Source organism: Ambystoma mexicanum, chromosome 5q (genome assembly GCF_040938575.1).
Source record: "Ambystoma mexicanum isolate Mex_15411 chromosome 5q, UKY_AmexF1_1, whole genome shotgun sequence".
Taxonomy (NCBI): Eukaryota; Metazoa; Chordata; class Amphibia; order Caudata; family Ambystomatidae; genus Ambystoma; species Ambystoma mexicanum.
This window is the reverse complement of record NC_090933.1, coordinates 1,281,881,648-1,281,906,076: the sequence shown is the minus strand read 5'-3', so window position 1 is coordinate 1,281,906,076 and position 24,429 is coordinate 1,281,881,648. Positions and strand designations below refer to the sequence as shown.

Genomic DNA, 24,429 nt, shown 5'->3' with positions numbered 1-24,429 from the left:
TGCTCTGCAGCAGTGCAGGGACTTACACACCAGGGAATGTGTGACCAAATGACTACTGCTCTGCAGGAGTGCAGGGACTTACACACCAAGGAATGTGTGACCAAACGACTACTGCTCTGCAGGAGTGCAGGGACTTACACACCAGGGAATGTGTGATGAAATTACTACTGCTCTGCAGCAGTACAGGGATTTACACACCTTGTGACCGAACTACTACTGCTCTGCAGGAGTGCAGGGACTTACACACCAGGGAATGTGTGACCAAATGACTACTGCTCTGCAGGAGTACAGGGACTTACACACCAGGGAATGTGTGACCAAAGGACATGACTACTGCTCTGCAGGAGTGCAGGGACTTACACACCAGGGAATATGTGAACAAATGACTACTGCTATGCAGGAGTGCAGGGACTTACACACCAGGGAATGTGTGACTAAACGACTACTGCTCTGCAGGAGTACAGGGACTTACACACCAGGGAATGTGTGATGAAATTACTACTGCTCTGCAGCAGTACAGGGACTTACACACCTTGTGACCGAACTACTACTGCTCTGCAGGAGTGCAGGGACTTACACACCAGGGAATGTGTGACCAAATGACTACTGCTCTGCAGGAGTACAGGGATTTACACACCAGGGAATGTGTGACCAAATGACAACTGCTCTGCAGGAGTACAGGGATGAGTAGTGACTAAACCGACTACTCAGCCCCACACTACTGCTAAAACAGCAGTAGTGCCAATCACAAGGGCGAAACGGGCACAGCCAGTCCCGTGAGGGGTCAGGAATGAAAGCCGGACATAAAGTCGTCATGTTTTGGTTGAAGACTTTTATTCAAGTGAAAATGGGTTGGGAAAATGCCTCTTTGACTCTATTCTAAAGAGGAGTTTCCCCTACCTAAAAACAAAAAGCTAAGGATCTGTCTTGGTCAGGATGGCATAAATCAAAAGCCGTCCTTGTGTTGAAACGTTATATCCTGACCCTCACACTAATACAAAGTAATAAAGTGACAAGGGAAATGTCATTAACCTGGTATTTGCAAAACGTGTTCTTAAATAAAAAATTTCACAGCTCCAAAGTAAATGTTCTCCAGAATGGAAAAGACCTTAGTTCCCGAGGGTGAATACCTTCCCCTGGATCCTTCACTGATATCACAAATGACTCTGGGTCTAACAGTTCGCTGAGCCTCATTACGAGGCTCGCTCTCCCGTAATGAAGGGTGCCGGTACGGGACCGGCACCCTTCATTACGGGACGCCCTATTAAGAGGTTCCCTTGCGGGACCCGGTAAGGATGTCTGGTAAAACCAGACATCCTTGCCGGGTCCTGCCAGGGGACCAGGGAGCTAATAACGGGCTCCCTCCCTATTCCCATTGAGCCCTATGGGGGCTCAATGGGAATGGGGATGGGTTTTTCCAATGAGGGCTTACCGGGTCCTCCAAGGTTGGAATGGCCCGGTAAGTCCTCATTGAAGGAACCCAGTACTGGAACCCAATATGGAGGCAGCCATGCCCTTGTTGAGGGCGTGGCTACCTCCATACTTGTAATGAGGTCCTCTGTGTTTTAATTAGCCAACAACAATCCTGTTAGATAAATACTGTTCAGCTTTGTAAATTCTTTTTAAACTAAAGTTTCTTCTCTATTTAACAAACACAGTTTCTGCTTGAGGCTCCTTATGATATGATAGGTTATTTATAATGCGCTTAATACCCAGAGGTTTCTAAGCGCGGACCCGGGGATCGAGCCTGTAGTGCTCCATGTCGTCTTGCTTCCAAGGTGAGCACATTGCCCCTGAGCTATTCTCCCGAGACAACTCCTTGTTGGTTTGCAATTCACAGTTCCATGTGATTATGTTGCCGGGAAAAAGTCACCAGGTAGGTGACTTTTTTCCCCTGACACCTAAAATTCTTTCTACAGATATTCTCGGAGGGGAATAATTATATATCTTATTACCTCCAATCCTAGAGTATTTGGGGAAGGTGTTTGATTTTCTGGAGGGTGCATTTTAAGGTAAATGCTGCCACCGTTGGTGGCGGCCATTTCCCCAGTGACATTATCACTGGATATGCAATTTACCTGGCATACTGCCCTGCCAGGGCATTTTATGCACTTCCGACTATCTGGTGTAATCTTCTGCCAGGACTTCACTTGCACTCACAACTGCCTGGTGTACTCTCCTGCCAGGACTTATCTTGCACTTACAACTGCCTTCTATACTCCCCTGCCAGGACCTCTCTTCTTGTACTTTCAACTGCCTGGTATAAGCTTGCCAGGACTTCTCATATATTACAGTTCCTCTTCACACTTAAGTAGCATGTACATTTCTTAGCTTGGTACATCTACTTGTTTCACAGTTCTTTTAAATGTTCTCCCCACATTTGCATTCACTTCTTATTGGGGCTTGGGTTAGCACTCGCCATTTTAAGTCACCAGTACTCTTATTATTTCACTTATTGTAATGGCTTAATGGTCAAGCTCTTTCAGGTGCAGTCGCTGAAACACTCCAGGGTCCCCACACTGCTCGGGCTGACTCACTGGTTCTATGTAGCAGTTTCAAACTCCCTCGCGCTTGCGCGGCGTACCTTTGCCACTTGTTTCCCACTCCAGGATACTCTGATGTCTCTCCAGTTTCTGTTGTGGCTCTGTTCCTGCTCCCAGTAATGAAAATGTTGCTTTTCTTGACTGCCGGGCGGCCAGGAATCCTCTTGCGGTTCCTGGCATCTCCACGGCACACCTTGCTCACACCACGTTACTTTCCTTCTTGGCTGTTAATCTTCATTGCTCTGCCACACTGGCTTGCACCGCCAGCTTCCGCACATCGACTCATGCCTCCAGATTCTGCACACCAGCTCGTGCCTCCAGCTTCTCTCCGCCTTCAATGGAAATGCCACGTCTTCCCCTGAGCACCCTCTCATAGTCCGGTTACCATTTTAAAATGGGCAGCGCACAGGTATTTTCACCTAAAAAATAGTATGCTCGTCACACTTGATGCTCCTGCTGCTCTGCATCAATTCCTTCATCCTCCTTGTCGCAGTACTTAGGTGGTTGTGAGAATTGAAGTCCATTGATGGTTTCTGGTGCATAGGAAGATCCGTTCTACATGGAGGAAAACTAGAACTGAAAAAGGTTCTATTGAAGCTTTTACTTTTCCGGTTATGGCTGCGAGTTTGGCCTAAAGGGTGTTGAAAAAGGTCTCTTTATTTTCCCTATGGGGAGGAACAGATGCATGGCAATACGCCATTAGGGTATCGGGTATCATGGGGACTTCCTCATGGAAAAATCGTGGATACCCGCCTCATCTAATGAAGCCATGACATCTCTCCTGTGGCTTTCTCCTCCCATGTGATCCTCCCTCACATAGCCATCCCCAGGGTCAGCATTGGGTGGCAGCTGCCGTCCCCTGGCCGCATGGGAGGAAGTTATCACCGGGGAATCCAGGGTGACTCCATTGGACTCATCGCACTCCTTTGCAGATTTTTGTAATGTGGGCTGAGGGCGGGCTATACTAGTCAGGGGGGTGTTTGAGCTGGTACAGAAGCAATCCAAACAACAATAGTACCAAAATAAAAGAATATTCAAGCAGGTTTTATAAATAGATATTTATTTATACTAACAGAAATGCACACATCTAGTAAACACACTACTGGCTGATTCCATAAGGTGAAACACACAGCGAATGTAAACTTTAAAGTAAAAGGGCACTCTCGGTTGGTAGACACGGGCGCTCAGGCAAAGATCTAAGCTGCAAAATGACAACATTAGTGCATATATCCTTCAAAATGTAGAGAAGGGGTGCCTAAAGGTTCCTTTAAGTTGGGCCAGAGGCAGAGGTCCTCTTCAAATACCTTATAGTCTTTTGTTTGGGACTTAGCAGCATCAAGCTTTTTGGCGTGGATTCAGGAATCTGGGTACTTTTGGTGCCGAGCTAGGTTCGAGTCAGGGAAAGGCAGCGATGGCTCCCAACAATGTTGTTCTGTTTGGCAGCAGGGATAGTTTGTGGGCTGAAGATACTGGGAGATAGCAGGCAGCATCAAGTCAGCGGTTCTGGAAGATTTGGCGGCCTTGGATGCAGAGAAGCAGAAACTTGTGTTCCTCAGCAAGTGGAGTTGAATGGCTCAACACAGTGTTGTGGTACTGCTCTGGTGACAGCTTGGGGCTTAAAGAAGCTGGTACCCAGGCAGGTGGTGTCAAGTTGAGGAATACAGAAAGTCTCAGATGACGTGGCGGCAGAACTTCTGCTTCTGTGTTAGATGAAACTCAGAGATGCAGTGGCTGTTGAGTGTTAAGGTCTGGGATGACTTAGGTGGTTCCCAGTAAAATCTCAGACGCCATTGAAGTGGCTCAAACTAGCATCAAAGTGATTCAGAGATGCAAAGAAAGCTACAGGATTCTTCGTTGGTTCAGTGGTTGCTGGGAGACCACCTTCAAGGTCCCAGGAGCAAGGTTAATTCTTTCTTCATCCCTTCACAACCAGGAAGGTTTGTAGAGAACACATGCAAGGCTCTACCACCTCCAGTAAGCACGGTCCTGGATACCAGTGCTTCAGTTGCAGTTGGCCTTGTTTAGTGTGTGGTTCATCTCAAGTAGACTCTTGGAATTAATAGGAGCAGAGCTTCCCTCTTCCTTGGCACGCCGGCCTTCTCCTTTCTTGCAGAAGACATCTGAGTAGCCTGTACTCCCAATCAGGCTCCAGTTAATTCTTCTTCGAAGTCATCAAATAAGAATCAATTAATGGGAGACCCCCCGCTACCAAACATGTGTAACATGCAACATCAGTTTTGTCCAGAGCAAGCCTGTGGTTAAAGGTCCAATCCAGACTGCTGTACCAAGTGTCCTTTGCCTGTTGATGTCAGACCCAGAGTGCTTTGTCTGCAGGATGTGGGGTGAGTGGAGCACATTTTGGAGCCTTAGCGATATCTAAGATTATGCGATCACACTGTTCACTTAACTTCTCTGGGCTACTCTAACTCCACTCACTTCCTCTATCTGCTTACATAGAAAGGTATCCAGGAATCCTCACCCTGGTTGTTGTAAGGTGGTCGTTGTGAAGACAGCACTATTTTTGAAGTGCCCGTTCCCTGGGGGCCTCCCGGAGATGGCCCCTGTTCCTTAGAGGTGTCAACCCACTGTTGTGGCTGAGTAGAACATGGAATGTGGGCAAGGGAACACTGGAGAATGGAATGGGTACTGCAGGGCTGGTGAGAGCTGCAAGTCAGTTAGGGTGAGACATTAAAAGAAGACCTAGTCAATGTCTAGGAGTCATTATTGGTATCATTGATTATTTGTATGGAATTTGGGTCACAACACCCACCTCATCTGGAGGATCGAAGATAGGCTTCCTGTGAGGGGGTCCACAATTAGTATGTTTTGAACAATGAACCAGAGGCACAGATGGTAAAACGACACCTTTGTGTTCAGGAATGCACATGTGACATTTGAAACTCCTCGGCTGCCACTGCAGGGCAGCTGTTGGGGCCACCAGGAGGTGGTTGCAGCAGGGTACATGCTTGCTTTGGCAAGAAACATTCTGAAAGTAGGATACCATTAGCAGACCTCACTTTCATAAACAGAATTATGGGATCATTTTATTATTAAAGATCAACATCAACGGTATAGCAGGTGGAGTTAATTAATCTTAACAAATATTTTCTAAAAGGTCATAAATTGGCAGATTTATCATCACAAACAAAACCAGCACCTAGGGCCAGAATTGGGCTTTTCAACATACTTTCCACTGAAATGCCTTGCTTCCACCAAACACAAACACACGTGTGGAGAGGGGGGAGGGCTGCTGCAACTGGCAAGGCAAACTGAATAACTTTTCTTAAGTGGTCATTTAGGCTTTTTGCTCCCCCACTGGCTACTGGTGAAGATGGACATGTTGCCATCCTGATAACCTGCATGCCACAGATCAATGGAGGCTGATGGTAGAATACGCTTGTACACACACACACACACACACTCTCACTCTCACTCACTCTTTACGTTACAGCCTTTAGTTTACTTGCAGGCCAAAAGGTGTTCAGTAATCATGGACATGTTACCCTTTGGTATGGCAGCAGGGAATACCGACAGATGAGTGAATTTCACAGTGTGACTTATTATATGTAAATTTAATGATAGAACCAGGGAAATCCCCCATTGCCATATGTTTAGAGAACATTATCCATTATAAATATATAAACCCCAAAGCCGCCACCCCAAAGTAAACACTTTTCCTTCTTGGCACTGTATCTATTCTTCCTATTGGTAACATATTGATTTTGTGTCAGGCACGTGTGGTCTATGGAATGGCACTAAAAACTGCTCCAACTGAAACTACTTAGCAGACAGCACATCCAACAGTGCAAGACCAAGACTGCGCAGCACTTGCTTACTGCAGCCTTTCCAAATCAGATTGAAAAGCACACTTAACGTTATGAACGGTATACCGGTATAAACAATGTGACGGTTATTATTGTTCAATTAAGTGGTTCACGGTATCTTTAACGGTATATCGTTATACCATTACATCCCTACCTCTGACCCAACCAAGGGCCCGTCTCCAGCCATGATACTGGCAGCAGTGCCCCTTATCCCAGGGGCTGCGTTGGCATCCGTATTAGAGCATGTTTCTGCACCGGCCAACTACAAATGTGCTGGTGAGGTGGCGGGATGACCTCCAGCTAAAAGTGGGAGGTCATCCCGCCACCTTACCGTGCCAACAAACAGAATGATTACTGTATTCCCTTGTTCCCTTACCGCCTTGAAGCGCTTTGAAGTACTCCACCTGTGTATAAGCGCTGTATAAATAAACAATTACACAATTACACTTGCATGTGTTTTGGGAAAGGTCACCATGCTTCCAGGGACTCCCTCTGTGTAGAAACACACACCATGAAATCCGAGGCAGTGTCTCCCAGTCACAGCAAAACACAACAAATAGAGTGGCATTCCTGATAGTGTATACAGTACTATTGCATGGAGTGCTGACAGTATGCCAGCATTCTCCAAAGCACTTGCTGCCGAGCCCCAACTCAAGTAGTGGTCTGCGCCTCTGACAGCGTCCCGGGCAGACATGCAACCCAGCTCTGCAGTGTGTCGCAGTGACTGCACTGGGGCTAATCATGCACAGGAAATCAGTTATGGGAACATAAATGCTTCGATGTCGATGTCACCAAAGCGCGAGCAATTAATGAACTATGAAAGGAGATGCCGTGGAAATTAATTTCAGTTGGAAATGTGATGGAAATATGAAATGAGCAGTGTAATTGCTGCGCCCGGGTGCCCTTTTTATGGAGCTGTGCAGATAAATGAGAATGGAAAAGAGCATTGGTAATGCCAACAGCACGCTCGTGGGAAAAGCAGTCGCCTGGCACTGGCGTAGTGGTATTAACTGGCCATTTATGGCAGCAGCTGCAAAAAGGTGCCAGTACTTTGTCAAATGCCTAATACATCTACAGAAGCCAAAACTGTTGGCTTTGCGAATAGTTGTTTTTAACAGGACTTCAGTGAAGGACCCACAGAGTGCTTATAAATTGAGTGGCTGAAGGCACACCTGGTTAATGACATTTTTATTACACCAGTAGCACATTTACAGTCCCAATTAAGTCAATAACTCTCAGAAGACTGCTATGAAAAAACACTGGCAGTCACTTCAAGTGCAAAGTTTGATCGTACAGGCTTGATTAAAGCGAGCTCAAAGAGTTCCCATGAGGAGGTGTTTTGGGTGTGAAGGGGCAGGAAGCGGGTGGGAATAGCCATAGAGACTAACATGGCATGGGGCAATCAACGGGGCAATCAATGGGTGGGCAAATCACCAAACAACACCTGCAAGCTTTGTGTCCCACCTCATATGCCATTTCTCAATAGCTGTACAATAATGCAATAGTTTCGGCTTATATGTGTCACGGAAGCGCCGCCTAATAGCTAAAACTAAAAAGTGCTAAAAGACATCCGTGCTTATGTTTTGAGTCAGGATGGGATGGGCGCTTTAGCACAGAGCTGGGAGGGTAACCCGCAAGTGGAGGCATCATGTCATTTCAGCAAGATCAAAAGAGAGGTGCAGGTGACATGGCACGATCATGGACCTCGGTAACGCCACAGGACGTGTTCGCACAGGATCGTTTACCCCAGGGATTGCATCTTTTTATATCTGGCAGCACAATATAAATGCACATTCATACATTCATAACAGGCAGAACCAGCCCACTGTGACTATTAGCAAAACCTGAAGACTGCCAGTAACCCTGGTTAAATCACATGGGTTACAAAGCAGTGCAGCTGGGTGGCAAGGAGCAGCCTTGCCATGCGCCCTGGATGACTGCAAATAACTGATTGCCGCCTGCAGGCCGATTTCCCTAGAATCCGACACAACGTAGACTTTGACCCTCATTAGAAGTTTGCTGGTCTGGAATTAACATGCTGGTGATTCTGTTTACCGTCACGTTTCCGGACTCGGAAACTACAAGTTTGCCAGTGGGGGGCTGATTTACCTCCAGCCAGGGGCAAAAAACAGCTGCTATTACGGGCAGCGGGATAACCGGTGCCGGCAATACCGGCAATCCCGCCATGGAGTCCATGCCCTTACTGGCAACTGTAATCTGCCGGTAATTCAGGCAAATCAGGCACCAGTGACGGTATTACTGTTTGCCAGTATCCTGGCAAAATTACCGCCAGGATACTGGAAAACGTCTAATGAGGGCCTGTGTCACAGTGCGTGACGCACAATACGTCGGGATCCGGGGAAGCAGCCTGGAGAGCAGACAGAAGCGACAGCAGTGGGAAGGAGGGTGCCATTTCCCTTAGAGTGCCCCTAGAAATGGACAGGGAAAGGAAGAGTATAAGACCGACCTAATAGGGGGCGGCCTTCACGGCCTTCCGCGAAGTCCATCTTTTGGTTTTTTTGCGTCCTACGGGCTACGACCCAAAGGACACCCAAGACCTCAAAGGCAGTGACCTGGTGCAGACTGCTGGTGACTGACCTAACATGGCCGATTTTTCTGCGGGCAATGTGGAATAATTTGTTGAGCCTCACTCAGGACACAGGGCTGGGCTCAAGAAGTTGCAGACCCCCTGCTCTACAGCATCGGGCTAGGAGAGGGTGCATGGGGTACCGCATGGCCTCTGTGCATGCGTTCTCCAAGTAAGAGTTAAATAATCCGAATATTGCGCCTTCATGACACATCCCAGAAGGTGACAGCTAGCGATGCAGATGGGATGTCGCCAATTCATGCACAGCAGATGCCCACAGCCATAGCACAAAACCAACGCGGAGGAAAGGCTACAAAACAGTGAATACATAACTGCCAGAGGAAGGTGGTGACGACCCGCCACCCTACCCTCCAAAATAGCTTTGTGTATCTGTTGTTTTAACAGTGATTTTCATTATACGTTATCTGATATTTCTGGGCTAAATGACTTAGGGGGTCATTTCGAGGTTGGAGGTAGCCATGGTGCTATTAGCGCCATGGCTACCCCAATACCGCATACCGGGTCCGGGTTCCTTGAATGAGGAATTACCGGGCCATTCCAACCTTGGAGGACCCGGTAATTCCTCATTCAAAATACCCATCCCCATTCCCATTCGGGCCCCCATAGGGCTCACTGGGAATGGGGAAGGAGCTAATAATGGGCCCGTTGTTAGCTCTCTGGTCCTTTAGCGGCTAAAACCAGCCGCCCTTATCGGGACCAGCTAAAGGACCTCGTAATGCGGCGGTAAGGATTAACGGCACCAGCACCCTTACAGGCGCCATTAACCCCTTACCGCCAACCTCAGAATGAGGCCCTTAGTTTGATTTTGTTTAGGCGCAGCACCCACCCGTTCCCTACACATCTACTCTGTGCCCTTGTTTTGTACAAAAGAAATGTTTATACTAATAAGAGGTTCTGCGATCATTTGGTGATTACTTGGGTTGCTCACACAAAATACAAAATATTGAAGATGAAATTAAATAGAAATATATGTTTTAAACTGGAATAGACTGAAAAGCTTGTGTTGCTTCTGAAGTTGATCAGAGCGTTGCCCCAATAATTCAAGGGGCTCTTAATAAATTTAAGGTGGCGATCACATACTCCAGGACGCTGCTAATGTGCCAGCCTGCCAGGAGCAGTGTATGGACACATGATGGCATCTGAAATATGCCAACGTTGATTTCAATGAGCAATGAAACATTGCCAGCCCAATATCCACATTGCCAAGCCAGTTTCAAACTGCCACAGCTACTCACATATCGTCAATGCCATATGTTACATTGCCATGCCACTGGTACCCCCAAATAAGCACATTGCCATGCTGGTGTCTACATTAACATTGTGATGCCTGTTTAAAGAAGCCTCTGCCAGCCTTGCCCCACAAAAGCACACTGTCATACTGGTTTCTCTACTGCCCTGGTAACAAAGGGAATCCAGTCTCAAAAATGTCATGCCAATGCTGCCCTGTTTGAACTCATTTTCATGATTGTTTCTTCCTTGGCTACAGAAGGGCGTGGAGACAGCTGAGGAACATTAACAGGGAACACTATGGAAAGCCCTTTGCAAGACCTGGCCTCAGGGTGCCCACAAATCCTTCTCCGTAGCCCCAGAACTAGAAAAGAGTTGCTGGTTCCCTAGTCCCACCGGTTCTACGTTATTTCATCGAAGTACTTTTCATCGTGGGACTTTTCATCGCCACTTTTTCATCGACCAAAACTATTTTTTCTTTTTTTCTTTTTCTGGGGGGGGTTCCCCCACCCAGACCCCCCCTTACTTATATAATCAAACCCCAACCCCAAAAAAACACCCCCCAAAAATATTTTTCAAGAAAAAGAGTTTTGGTCGATGAAAAAGTGGCGATGAAAAGTCCCACGATGAAAAGTACTTCGATGAAATGCGTGTATACCGTCCCACCATACTGGAAAACACTAAAGCTGAGAGCATGCGGCTAGCAAATGATATATCTTTGAGCTTGCAGAAACAATTAGAGAGGTCTAATATCTAGGACCAAATGGGCAGTCACACAGAATCATGCCTTAAACATGCTCAGGGTTGTCATACAGCAATTAAGAGAGTGAAACAAAAACTATTGCAGATGCAGACGTTTGGAATCTCAAAATAAAACAAGAGTCCTTTTTGCAAAGTCTAAAGAGCTCCCATATCTGGCCAAATCAATACAAAGGTGTCCCCGTACCGGAAGCACAGCACGGATGTTACTTTGTTCTAGCCCCTCTAGCTAAAACTGGGAACAGAGAAAACAGGGCCTAAACAGACAAAATCCTCAACCACTGTGGATAATGTCCGACCCATGTCAGAGCAAGAGATTGTGAACATGGTCAACACAAAGAAAGACCAACCCACATTCTGTTTACCCTGCCCGGTATATACCATGAAATACCAAGTACCGATATTATCCCCATCCCCGCAAAGCTGTTTAACAGACAGCCAAGAATTGCAGGCCAATTGAAAATCTGCCATTCCTGGCAAAACAATTGGCACGCATAACTACAGCACATCTACAGGAACCTAGCAAAAAGCTTAAGCAATCAGGGTTCCGACAAGGGTGGAGTGTGTACAGGAGGGCAGAGCATCCTAAGACGGGCCCATAGGTCAGAACCCACCCTCTAGTACCTATAAGACAAGATAGCTGCACCTTGAGGAGGTTAGGGTGCAGGATTCACTTACTCCGACACACTTCAATAAGGACAACTCAATGGTTTGGCAAAGGGAAGTATGTTTAATGACAAGTACAAAAAATGGGGAAACAAAAGGTAATCATCACTGATGCGATCGCCTGTCTCGCTTCAACTCCCAACTTTTTCATTCAGACAGCAACGTTTATGGGCAAAATTCATCATCATTTGACGTGCAAAATTCATAAGTTTGTCATGTAATTTCTATTGGTCGGAAAGGTAACTGAAGTATAGGTGCTATATCTGTATATGGTAACAGAGCATGCGGATTGGATAACTCTTATCGGGTGGGCGTCTACACCCATCCCAATACATCACTCGTGATAGATGTCACTACAACTACAACGTCTTATTGGTTCTACGAGCTATAGGATCCTAGATTATTTGGTCCATTGTGATTGGGTGGGTTACACCCCTAGACATAAATCTCCACTTTAATTAGCAGCATGCAGAATAGACACCCAAATGCGGAGTGCCCCAAGATTCACCCTGCCTCCCTTCCATCAATCCATACCTTTAGGGCTATGTGTCAATTAGTTGGCTGAGGATGGCCTCGAAACTGTAGTTTTTATCAGGAAAAGTTATGGCATCCTCGGGTTCTGGGTGACATCAGACGTTGGTACCTCTTTGCCCTTGGCTGGTCACGTGTCTGTTCTTCACCGTGAATCTGCTTCATTTTGCTTCTTTTCGTATATTTGATTCTTTGTTCAGCCCAGCCACCTGCATGGGGCCTCTTATCTCGACCTTTACTGGCTGGCAGTCATGCTCTGACGTTTTGAGTCTTCAGAGTAGCCTCTCTCCTCCCTTCCTGAAGTTGACCTCGAATTCCCAAGCATGAGCTACTTCTTGCTGAGTTTCAATTCCGCTCTTCCCTTCTGGCTTTAGCTGGAATATGAATCTCGTCCTTGCTGGCCTCCTTGCAGCCTGGGCTTAGTTCTGCTTTACAAAATAGCGTGCTTCTTTGAGGTAGAAATATAATTGGTGCATGCCGCTCTAAGCTTGTACTAAGCATTGCAAGCAGTGTCGTTTACTTAGCTTCTTGCGTTCCAAGCCTATTTACATGCATTCAGTCAGTTGCACGATTCGATCCTGGGTACGTTCTTTGTGCTGCAACGTGGTATCGTCTTATACGTTTGTCACATCATTATTCTTTTCCAGTTCGTCCTTGTGTACTTTCTTTTGCTTGTTGTTTTATGGTTGTCTGTACATCACGTCTAGGCTCTTATATCGTCACCAATTGCCTTCCATTAAGGCTCTGTGGGCCTCTTCGTGGACAGTCTGTAAGTAGTCTTCGTATTGTGTCATCTGCTGGTATGGTTGTCTCAGTGGATACCTTGCAGCCCACGGTTGTCTGGTTATGGGTGCTTCAATAGGTATACATGTCCCTCTGATGGGTACTGGACAGAGCCCCACCATGGATCTCTGTTGATTCATTTGCTCCTTATTTGTCACATATCTTGGCGAGTATGCTTCTGGCATTTCGACATGACTGGCTGGAGTGCAGGCCATATTTGGGACCTCCTCTATAAGTGTATGACATCCCTTGTGTTTAATAAAGCTGGGTAATTCCCTCTTTTTTGTTAACGGGGGGGCCTGTCTCGTGAGAGAATGATTTATGTAAACAAAGAACAATTGGGCACAGGCTACCCCACCCTTCCACACATGAGTGGATGGATTACAGCTACGGAAATTATTGTATGGGATTATTCGGCAATGCACATGGTCAGAAAATATTTTATAAAACATATTTATTCAAAACAGGTAAAAGATTGCAGTATCACAGGCACGTATCATACATTTAACATATAAATTGCACAACATTTAGTAATGCGTCACGACAGCCACTGGGGACGGCTGTACTATATAACCTATTTCGAGGGTATAGTAAACCTACTATATATACCCTGTGTTAACGTGGGGTTAGTAACAGTGTGGCGAGTGTTACACTAAACAGGTCGGCACATTGTGTTTCTGGCTCGTGGGCTGAGGGGAGGGGCAGACTGTGTCATGCATCAGTTCAGAAATTAATGTGGCCCTCCAAGCCTTCTTCAGGACACCCAGCACAAGACGATGGAGAGCATCTCTGGAAGGACGCCAGCATTGCTTCTGCGTGTCATAATATTATTGAAGGCATACATAATAAATCTGTATGTCTTCAATAATATTGTTGCTTAACAATTGGTGACTCCGGTGCTTCGCCTGTCCTCAATGGATTATTATCCGGCTTGCACCCAAGGATGCAGTGCTCCTCCTGCAAGAGCTATCTGCCACTTATGCCATGGTAGAGCAAGATGCAGTGCACACCCTGCAAGAGCTATCTGCCATTAATGCCATGGTAGAGCAAGATGCAATGCTCATCCTGCAAGAGCTATCTGCCACGTATGCCATGGTAGAGCAAGATGCAGTGCGCATCCTGCAAGAGCTATCTGCCACTTATGCCATGGTAGAGCAAGATGCAGTGCGCATCATGCAAGAGCTATCTGCCACTTATGCCATGGTAGAGCAAGATGCAGTGCGCATCCTGCAAGAGCTATCTGCCACTTATTCCATGGTAGAGCAAGATGCAGTGCACATCCTACAAGAGCTATCAGCCACTGATGCCATGGTAGAGCAAGATGCAGTGCGCATCCTGCAAGAGCTATCTGCCACTGATGCCATGGTAGAGCAAGATGCAGTGCACATCCTCCAAGAGCTTTCTGCCACTAATGCCATGGTAGAGCAAGATGCAGTGCTCATCCTGAAAGAACTGTCTGCCACTTATTCAACGGTTGTGCAAGATGCAGTGCACATCCTGCAAGAGCTATCTGCCACGTATCCTATGGTAGAGCAAGATGCAGTGCCAATCCTGCAAGAGCTATCTGCCACTTATGCCATGGTAGAGCAAGATGCAGTGCACATCCTGCAAGAGCTATCTGCCACGTATGCCATGGTAGAGCAAGATGCAGTGTTCATCCTGCAAGAGCTATCTGCCACTTGTGCCATGGTAGAGCAAGATGCAGTCCGCATCCTGCAAGAGCTGTTTGCCACTGATGCCATGATAGAGCAAGATGCAGTGCGCATCCTGCAAGAGCTATCTGCCACTTATGCCATGGTAGAGCAAGATGCAGTGCGCATCCTGCAAGAGCTATCTGCCATTAATGCTATGGTAGAGCAAGATGCAATGCTCATCCTGCAAGAGCTATCTGCCACGTATGCCATGGTAGAGCAAGATGCAGTGCGCATCCTGCAAGAGCTATCTGCCACTTATGCCATGGTAGAGCAAGATGCAGTGCGCATCATGCAAGAGCTATCTGCCACTTATGCCATGGTAGAGCAAGATGCAGTGTGCATCATGCAAGAGCTATCTGCCACTTATGCCATGGTAGAGCAAGATGCAGTGCACATCCTGCAAGAGCTATCAGCTACTGATGCCATGGTAGAGCAAGATGCAGTGCGCATCCTGCAAGAGCTATCTGCCACTGATGCCATGGTAGAGCAAGATGCAGTGCACATCCTCCAAGAGCTTTCTGCCACTAATGCCATGGTAGAGCAAGATGCAGTGCTCATCCTGAAAGAACTGTCTGCCACTTATTCAACGGTTGTGCAAGATGCAGTGCACATCCTGCAAGAACTATCTGCCCCGTATCCTATGGTAGAGCAAGATGCAGTGCCAATCCTGCAAGAGCTATCTGCCACTTATGCCATGGTAGAGCAAGATGCAGTGCACATCCTGCAAGAGCTATCTGCCACGTATGCCATGGTAGAGCAAGATGCAGTGTTCATCCTGCAAGAGCTATCTGCCACTTGTGCCATGGTAGAGCAAGATGCAGTGCACATCCTGCAAGAGCTATCTGCCATGTATGCCATGGTAGAGCAAGATGCAGTGTTCATCCTGCAAGAGCTATCTGCCACTTGTGCCATGGTAGAGCAAGATGCAGTCCGCATCCTGCAAGAGCTGTTTGCCACTGATGCCATGATAGAGCAAGATGCAGTGCTATCTGCCACTGATGCCATGGTAGAGCAAGATGCAGTGCCCATCCTGAAAGAGCTATCTGCCACTAATGCCATGGTAGAGCAAGGTGCAAGTTCGTCCTGCAAGAGCTATCTGCCACTTATGCCATGGTAGAGCAAGATGCAGTGCACATCCTGCAAGAGCTATCTGCCACGTATGCCATGGTAGAGCAAGATGCAGTGTTCATCCTGCAAGAGCTATCTGCCACTTATGCCATGGTAGAGCAAGATGCAGTGCACATCCTGCAAGAGCTATCTGCCACGTATGCCATGGTAGAGCAAGATGCAGTGTTCATCCTGCAAGAGCTATCTGCCACTTGTGCCATGGTAGAGCAAGATGCAGTCCGCATCCTGCAAGAGCTGTTTGCCACTGATGCCATGATAGAGCAAGATGCAGTGCGCATCCTGCAAGAGCTATCTGCCACTTATGCCATGGTAGAGCAAGATGCAGTGCGCATCCTGCAAGAGCTATCTGCCATTAATGCTATGGTAGAGCAAGATGCAATGCTCATCCTGCAAGAGCTATCTGCCACGTATGCCATGGTAGAGCAAGATGCAGTGCGCATCCTGCAAGAGCTATCTGCCACTTATGCCATGGTAGAGCAAGATGCAGTGCGCATCATGCAAGAGCTATCTGCCACTTATGCCATGGTAGAGCAAGATGCAGTGTGCATCATGCAAGAGCTATCTGCCACTTATGCCATGGTAGAGCAAGATGCAGTGCACATCCTGCAAGAGCTATCAGCTACTGATGCCATGGTAGAGCAAGATGCAGTGCGCATCCTGCAAGAGCTATCTGCCACTGATGCCATGGTAGAGCAAGATGCAGTGTACATCCTCCAAGAGCTTTCTGCCACTAATGCCATGGTAGAGCAAGATGCAGTGCTCATCCTGAAAGAACTGTCTGCCACTTATTCAACGGTTGTGCAAGATGCAGTGCACATCCTGCAAGAACTATCTGCCCCGTATCCTATGGTAGAGCAAGATGCAGTGCCAATCCTGCAAGAGCTATCTGCCACTTATGCCATGGTAGAGCAAGATGCAGTGCACATCCTGCAAGAGCTATCTGCCACGTATGCCATGGTAGAGCAAGATGCAGTGTTCATCCTGCAAGAGCTATCTGCCACTTGTGCCATGGTAGAGCAAGATGCAGTGCACATCCTGCAAGAGCTATCTGCCATGTATGCCATGGTAGAGCAAGATGCAGTGTTCATCCTGCAAGAGCTATCTGCCACTTGTGCCATGGTAGAGCAAGATGCAGTCCGCATCCTGCAAGAGCTGTTTGCCACTGATGCCATGATAGAGCAAGATGCAGTGCTATCTGCCACTGATGCCATGGTAGAGCAAGATGCAGTGCCCATCCTGAAAGAGCTATCTGCCACTAATGCCATGGTAGAGCAAGGTGCAAGTTCGTCCTGCAAGAGCTATCTGCCACTTATGCCATGGTAGAGCAAGATGCAGTGCACATCCTGCAAGAGCTATCTGCCACGTATGCCATGGTAGAGCAAGATGCAGTGTTCATCCTGCAAGAGCTATCTGCCACTTATGCCATGGTAGAGCAAGATGCAGTGCACATCCTGCAAGAGCTATCTGCCACGTATGCCATGGTAGAGCAAGATGCAGTGTTCATCCTGCAAGAGCTATCTGCCACTTGTGCCATGGTGGAGCAAGATGCAGTCCGCATCCTGCAAGAGCTGTTTGCCACTGATGCCATGATAGAGCAAGATGCAGTGCTATCTGCCACTGATGCCATGGTAGAGCAAGATGCAGTGCCCATCCTGCAAGAGCTATCTGCCACTAATGCCATGGTAGAGCAAGGTGCAAGTTCGTCCTGCAAGAGCTATCTGCCACTTATGCCATGGTAGAGCAAGATGCAGTGCACATCCTGCAAGAGCTATCTGCCACATATGCCATGGTAGAGCAAGATGCAGTGTTCATCCTGCAAGAGCTATCTGCCACGTATGCCATGGTAGAGCAAGATGCAGTGCGCATCCTGCAAGAGCTATCTGCCACTTATGCCATGGTAGAGCAAGATGCAGTGCGCATCATGCAAGAGCTATCTGCCACTTGTGCCATGGTAGAGCAAGATGCAGTCCGCATCCTGCAAGAGCTGTTTGCCACTGATGCCATGATAGAGCAAGATGCAGTGCTATCTGCCACTGATGCCATGGTAGAGCAAGATGCAGTGCTCCCCCTGCAAGAGCTATCTGCCACTGATGCCATGCTAGAGCATATAATCCTCCTGGATGGACTGCAACCAAAGCCAAAGATCAGAGGCCATGATATTAAATAGTTGAAATCCTTCCCCATTACAGAACCACTCAGGTTCCCCTCCAAAATCCCACCCCTTGATTGTGGTTCGTCCCTATTCCTGGGACTATCTGGCATGATCCATACCTTTACAGAATCCCTCCTGGTCTACCTGAGCGGCATTCACGCAATATTTGAGAGTGATCTCCAAACCGATAAAAAGGACAAGTTCCACCTTCCCCTCTACTATCCACAAGTGGATGCCAGAGAACAAACCCGGCTTTAATTCAGAGAAAACCAGTGTCATAAACTCAGGGCTGAAGAGTCCAGGTTTGTTTGTTTATTTATTTATATGGCTCGCCTTACCCGTAGGTATCTGGGCGCTTGTAAGGTGGATTTACCCTTCACATGTCCAACTACCCAAGGAGCCAATCCTACTTAAATCATGTATCACACTTGATTGGAAACTGAGCTTGCATCAGTAAGTGCATGAACTCACTAAAAACGCCCACCTCCACTGCACACCATCCAAAAGAATTCCTGAACTGAACCACAAAATTCAGATAGTCAGGGCACTGGTGTTGACCAAACTCGAGTAGTGCAACTCTGGGTCCACCTGGGTCCCTTCTGAAGCAGGTGCACCTGGTCCTGAACAGGTGGGCCAGACTGATGCTTGGCCTCAAGCAGTATGACCACATGTTACTGGCATTCGAATCCCTTAATCGGCTAAGAATGAATCTCATTGAAAGCCTTCGACATTCGACATTACCCGCAGAGTCCTACCTAAATACGGCTCAGGCTCTATAAAGCGAGCAGAGCGCTGCGACCCCCACATCCCCCCAGAAGATGGTAACCATAGAAATAAGCCAATACCAAACAAAACAAGGAGAAATGACCGAAATTACCGAAATGACCGAATTTATTTGACCGAAAATGCGAGGTATTTTAGTTTCTGTATAGTAAATAATAGGTGGGGGCAGGGGAGTAAGGGTATATGTTAGGGTAAGGGGCTGAGGGGTGGAGCGAGGTCACAATACATAACAAAATGAATGATATGCCCATTTCATCATTGGCATGTGATACCAGTGTTTCCCCATTTAAACAAATTGATAAGCTAGATAAAAAAGACTCATCTTCCAACCTATCACTGATTCTCCCTGTCTTGGAAATCTTCTATAATCTGTCATTATCGCTGAAGCACTGGGCCAATCCTCTTCACTCCCACTCCCTTCTCTGAGCTCTCACTCTGGCTATGGAGCGCTCTTCTGCAACTAGCAGCCGCCCGACAGGTGTTCGGAGATGTGGGGTGTGTCCTCCTCAATGAAGGGAGATAAAGGGGTTTTTATTTTACTGGATCTCCCTGTGGCATTTACTGCAGTCGACCAATAGGATGCCATTTTCTGTAGTCTCCACACTCATATCTGCATTGGGAGCGCAGTCCTCGGCTGGTTCACCTCCTACCGGCCTGCATGATCCCAGCTAATGAGATGGATTGGTCAAGGTCAGATGCCATCCCTTTGGGGTTCCCTATGGCTCGATCTTGAACCCTGTATTGTTTAAGATCTATGTGGAGTCGTGGGAAGATCAATTGCCGGGTAAGAACATCTCATCCAGGTGTCCTCAAGATCCCCTCGTCAATCCTAAATTGTTGTCTATCAAAGGGGTTAAAAAATCGGTTGCTCTCTCAGGGTCATTTATGGTTGTCTGACAGGTATTTGAATTTCCTAAAACAGCTCCTACTTTCTCTTGATCAAAGCATAAATTGAGGGTTACATGTCTTTACATTAAGCTATTATATAAAGAATGATTATATATCGAAACTTTTATAACGAAAAATAGTATAGTTAAAGCACATGTTTTTTTTGGGGGGTTCCCCTAATCCTCCATTTCCGACCCCTAAAAACCCACACCCACCGTTTCCCAAAAATATTTAACTCTTTACCCCACCCCTAAATGCATTCACCGTAAAATGTTTTGATATAAAATATTCAATATATGTTCTCTCTATATAAAATATTCGATATAAACACTGCATACCAAATAAAGTACTTTGAGCAGGCACAGGTTGGGGGTTGTGATAAAGCACATGACTGCTGAAGCTTGAGATTCAACCAGTGTGAGTGACCAAAATCAGCCAGGATATATTACCCTGAACATTTGCCAACTCAGAAGCAAAGACAGTTCCGGCAGCTGTATGCGAGTAACCAGCACTCCATAAACTATCTGTTTAACTTTATACAGAATTTAAAGTTTAAGGTGTATTTTGTACAACATCGGGCAGAAGCTCCATTCCAGGGTGGCCGTCCCGCAGATGTGAACATCACCCCATGGACACACTTCACCTCGAAAGTGGGACAGACTTCAGTTCTACTGTGTGCGTGCATGGTAGTCTCCCAAAGTAGTTAAAGATTGTGCCAACATTTTATCACCCACCATCACTAACTTTGTGAATGAATCATTAAAATCCTGTGAAATACCAGCATCCATCAAGGCAGCTTGGGTCACACCCCTACTTAAAAAAACCTCACTAGACCCAACAATACCCACAAATTACAGGCCAATAACAACAGTCCCATTCCTCCTCAACATTATTGATAAAATAGCATACGCCCAAGTGCAACCCCACCTAGAACAGAACCACCTACTAGGAGACAGACAATATGGATTCCAACCCAGCCACAGTACAGTGACTGCTCTTCTAGACCTTAAGAACCAGATGGATTCCATTAGGGACTCTGGCAGTCTAGGTATCCTATTACTGTTAGATCCCTCCGCTGCGTTCGACTTAGTCGACCATGACAAACTATGCCTCACTCTAGCAACCAATTTCCATTTCTCTAAGAAAGCAACACACTGGATAAAATCCTTCCTCTCAGACCGTACCTAAAGAGTTGCACTAGGAGAAGAAGCAGCCAACACCATCCCCGTACCACTGGGAGTACCATAGGGCTCCTGTCTCTCCCCCACATTATACGATGCTTACACAAAGCTACTCTTCGCAGCTTTAGACATCATGGGTGTAATTTATACAAATTTAGCGGACGATACGTAAATTCTTATCTCCATATCAGGCAACCTCGAACAAGACACAATTTGCATAAACAAAATCTATTCCCTGATCCAAAACTGGATGGCGAACAACAATCTCTGCCTCAACTGAGAAAAAAACAGAGATTCTAGAGTAGGCTCCCCAACAAGACTCAGCAAACTCCCTCCGGACTCCACCTCCCTCCTAATAGATGGCTCCCCCATCCCTATTTCACACAAAGTCAAAACCTTAGGAGTTCACCTCGACTCCAACCTCACTATGGTTAACCATATCAGCGCATTAGCCTCCTCCACGGCCTACACAGCTAAGCTTATAACACTCAGCAGACCCCTCCTCTCCACTAATAACTGATTAACACTAGCCAGAGCCCTCATCCTCACTAAACTAGACTGGTGCAATGTGTGATTGCTAGGTAGCTCCAAACAAAAACCTAACCAAACTTCAACTCCTGCAAAACTAAGCCCTTAGAGCAGCATTAGGTATAAATAGAAGATGATTTAACACCCAACATAGGAGAGACGGCCACTGGCTACCAGTACACGCGAGAATCATCTACAAAACACTCCCCATCACTCATGATTGCATGTTCAACACAGCCCCGCAAAAACACAACCAGAACTCTCAGGTCCACGCTTCACCACCTCCAGAGCAGGCAATTTTAGCTTCCCCATAGCAGCGCCACACACCTGGAACTCGGTCGCCACCCACCTTTCCCGCGACATTTCCTTCCAGAAGTTTAAGAAACAGCTAAAAATGTGGCTATTCAATAAATACTAACACCAACCATAAACCAAATACTCAACTGTACTATGGGCCTCATTACACGGATGGCGGTAAGGATTTACCGGTACCGGTAAAATACCGGTACCGGTAAATCCTTACCGCCTTACTACGAGGTCCCTTTGCGGGTTGGGGGATTTAACGCCTGCTTTTTGCAGGCGTTAAAATCCAACCCGCAAAGGGACCTCGGAGCTAATTACGGCACCGCAAAATTGCGGTGCCGTAATTAGTGCCTTCCCCATTCCCATAGAGCCCTATGGGGCAGAAATGGGAATGGGGAAGGGCAATGGTGGAAGGGGGATTTACCGCCCCTCCAACCTTGGAATGGGGCGGTAAATCCCCTTTCCACCAAGGCGGTGCCGGTATTTTACCGGCATGAGCCATGGCGCTAATAGCGCCATGGCTCACCGCCTACCGTGTAATGAGGCCCTATGTAACAAAATGACCCTGCCGGTAATTCAAGAGTAATATGTATGAATAAGGTGTATACACAATGTGTAAGAGAACCACGTTTGACTGTAACCAAATCCTGAAGCAATGCAAAATGTTTTGTATATGATATTTGTACGCCGTCATACCCAAGGGTTTGGGCGTGTAATTAAATGCAATGAATAAATAAATAAATAAAATGATAACTCATTATATGGCCACCCAGATGTTTTAGACTAAACTCTCATGATCCTTCGCCGCTGACTATGCTGGCTTCAAGTCCAGAACAACTGGAGAGCCACATAGTGAGTTACCTTGATGGCACTGCAGCCAGGCAGGATGCAGTTCTCTCATGCTGCATAATGAGCAAACTTGACAGCATTGCAACTGGTTAGAATGCAGTGCTTCGATGTGGCATAATGAGTACTCTACTTATTGGCACTGCAGCTGGTCACAATACAGTGCTCTGATGTTGCATAATGAGTAACCTTGACAGCACTGCAGCTGGTCAGAATGCAGAGGTCTGATGGTGCATAATGATTGCACTTGATGGCAAAGAAGCTGTTCAGAATACAGTGGTATGATGTTGCATAATGAGTAACCTTGTCGGTACTACAGCTGGTTAGAATACAGTGGTCTGACATTGGTAATGAGTAACCTTTAAGGCACTGCAGCCCTTCAGAATGAAGTGCTCTGATATTGCATAATGAGTAACCTTCATGGCACTGCAGCCAGTCAGAATGCAGTGGTCTGATGTTGCATAATGAGTAACCTTGATGGCACTGCAGCCAGTCAGAATGCAGTGGTCTTATGTTGCATAATGAGTAACCTTGATGGCACTCAGCTGGTCAGAATGCAGTGCTCTGATGTTGCATAATGAGTAAACCTGACAGAACTGCAGCTGGTCAGAATGCAGTGCTCTGATGTTGCATAATGAGTAACCTTGATGGAACTACAGCCAGTCAGAATGCAGTGGTCTGATGTTGTGTAATGACTAATCCTGACGGCACTGCAGCCAGTCAGAATGCAGTGGTCTGATGTTACATAATGAGTAACATTGACAGCACTGCAGATGGTCAAAATGCAGTGCTCTGATGTTGCATAATGATTAACCTTGACAGCACTGCAGCTGGTCAGAATGCAGTGCTATGATGTTGCACAATGAGTACCCTTGATGGCACTGCAGCTGGTTAGAACGCGGTGCTCTAATGTTGCATAGTGAGTAACCTTGACGCACTGCAGCTGGTCAGAATGCAGTGCTATGATGTTGCATAGTGAGTAACATTGACAGCACTGCAGCTGGTTGGAATGCAGTGCTATGATGTTGCATAGTGAGTAACCTTGATGGTACTGCAGCTAGTCGCAATGCAGTGCTATGATGTTGCATAGTGAGTAGCCTTGACGGCACTGCAGCTGGTCGAAATGCAGTGCTCTGATGTTGCATAGTGAGTAACCTAGATGGCACTGCAGCTGGTTAGAATGTTGTGCTGTAATGTTGCATAGTGAGTAACCTTGACACACTGCAGCTGGTCAGAATGCAGTGCTCTGGAGTTGCATAATGAGTAACCTTGATGGCACTGCAGCTGGTTAGAATGTTGTGCTCTAATGTTGCATAGTGAGTAACCTTGACGGCACTGCAGCTGGTCGGAATGCAGTGCTCTGATTTTGCATAGTGAGTAACCATGACAGCACTGCAGCTGGTCGGAATGCAGTGCTCTGATGTTGCATAGTGAGTAATCTTGACGGCACTGCAGCTGGTTAGAATGCTATGCTGTAATGTTGCATAGTGAGTAACCTTGACGCATTGCAGCTGGTCGGAATGCAGTGCTCTGATGTTGCATAATAAGTAACCCTGATGGCACTGCAGCTGTTTCGAATGCTGTGCTGTAATGCTGCATAGTGAGTAACTTTGACAGCACTGCAGCTGGTCAGAATGCAGTGATCTGATGTTGCATAATGATTAACCTTGGCAGCACTGCAGCTGGTCAGAATGCAGTGCTCTGTAGTTGCATTGTGAGTAACCTTGATGGCACTGCAGCTGGTCAGAATGCAGTGCTCTGATGTTGCATAGTGAGTAACCTTGACGACCCTGCAGCTGGTCAGAATGCAGTTCTCTGATGTTGCATAATGAGTAACCCTGATGGCTTTGCAGCTGGTTAGAATGCTGTGCTGTAATGTTGCATAGTGAGTAACCTTGACGGCACTGCAGCTGGTCAGAATGCAGTGCTCTGGTTTTGCATAGTGAGTAACCTTGACAGCACTGCATCTGGTCGGAATGCATGCT

General features: G+C 46.9%; 1 protein-coding gene across 5 annotated transcripts in view; it reads left to right on the top strand.

Moving 5' to 3' along the window:
• The window catches only part of PLEC (plectin), a 1,447,724-nt gene that overhangs the window by 510,724 nt on the left and 912,571 nt on the right, over positions 1-24,429 (top strand). The gene's annotated exons all lie outside the window — the stretch shown is intronic.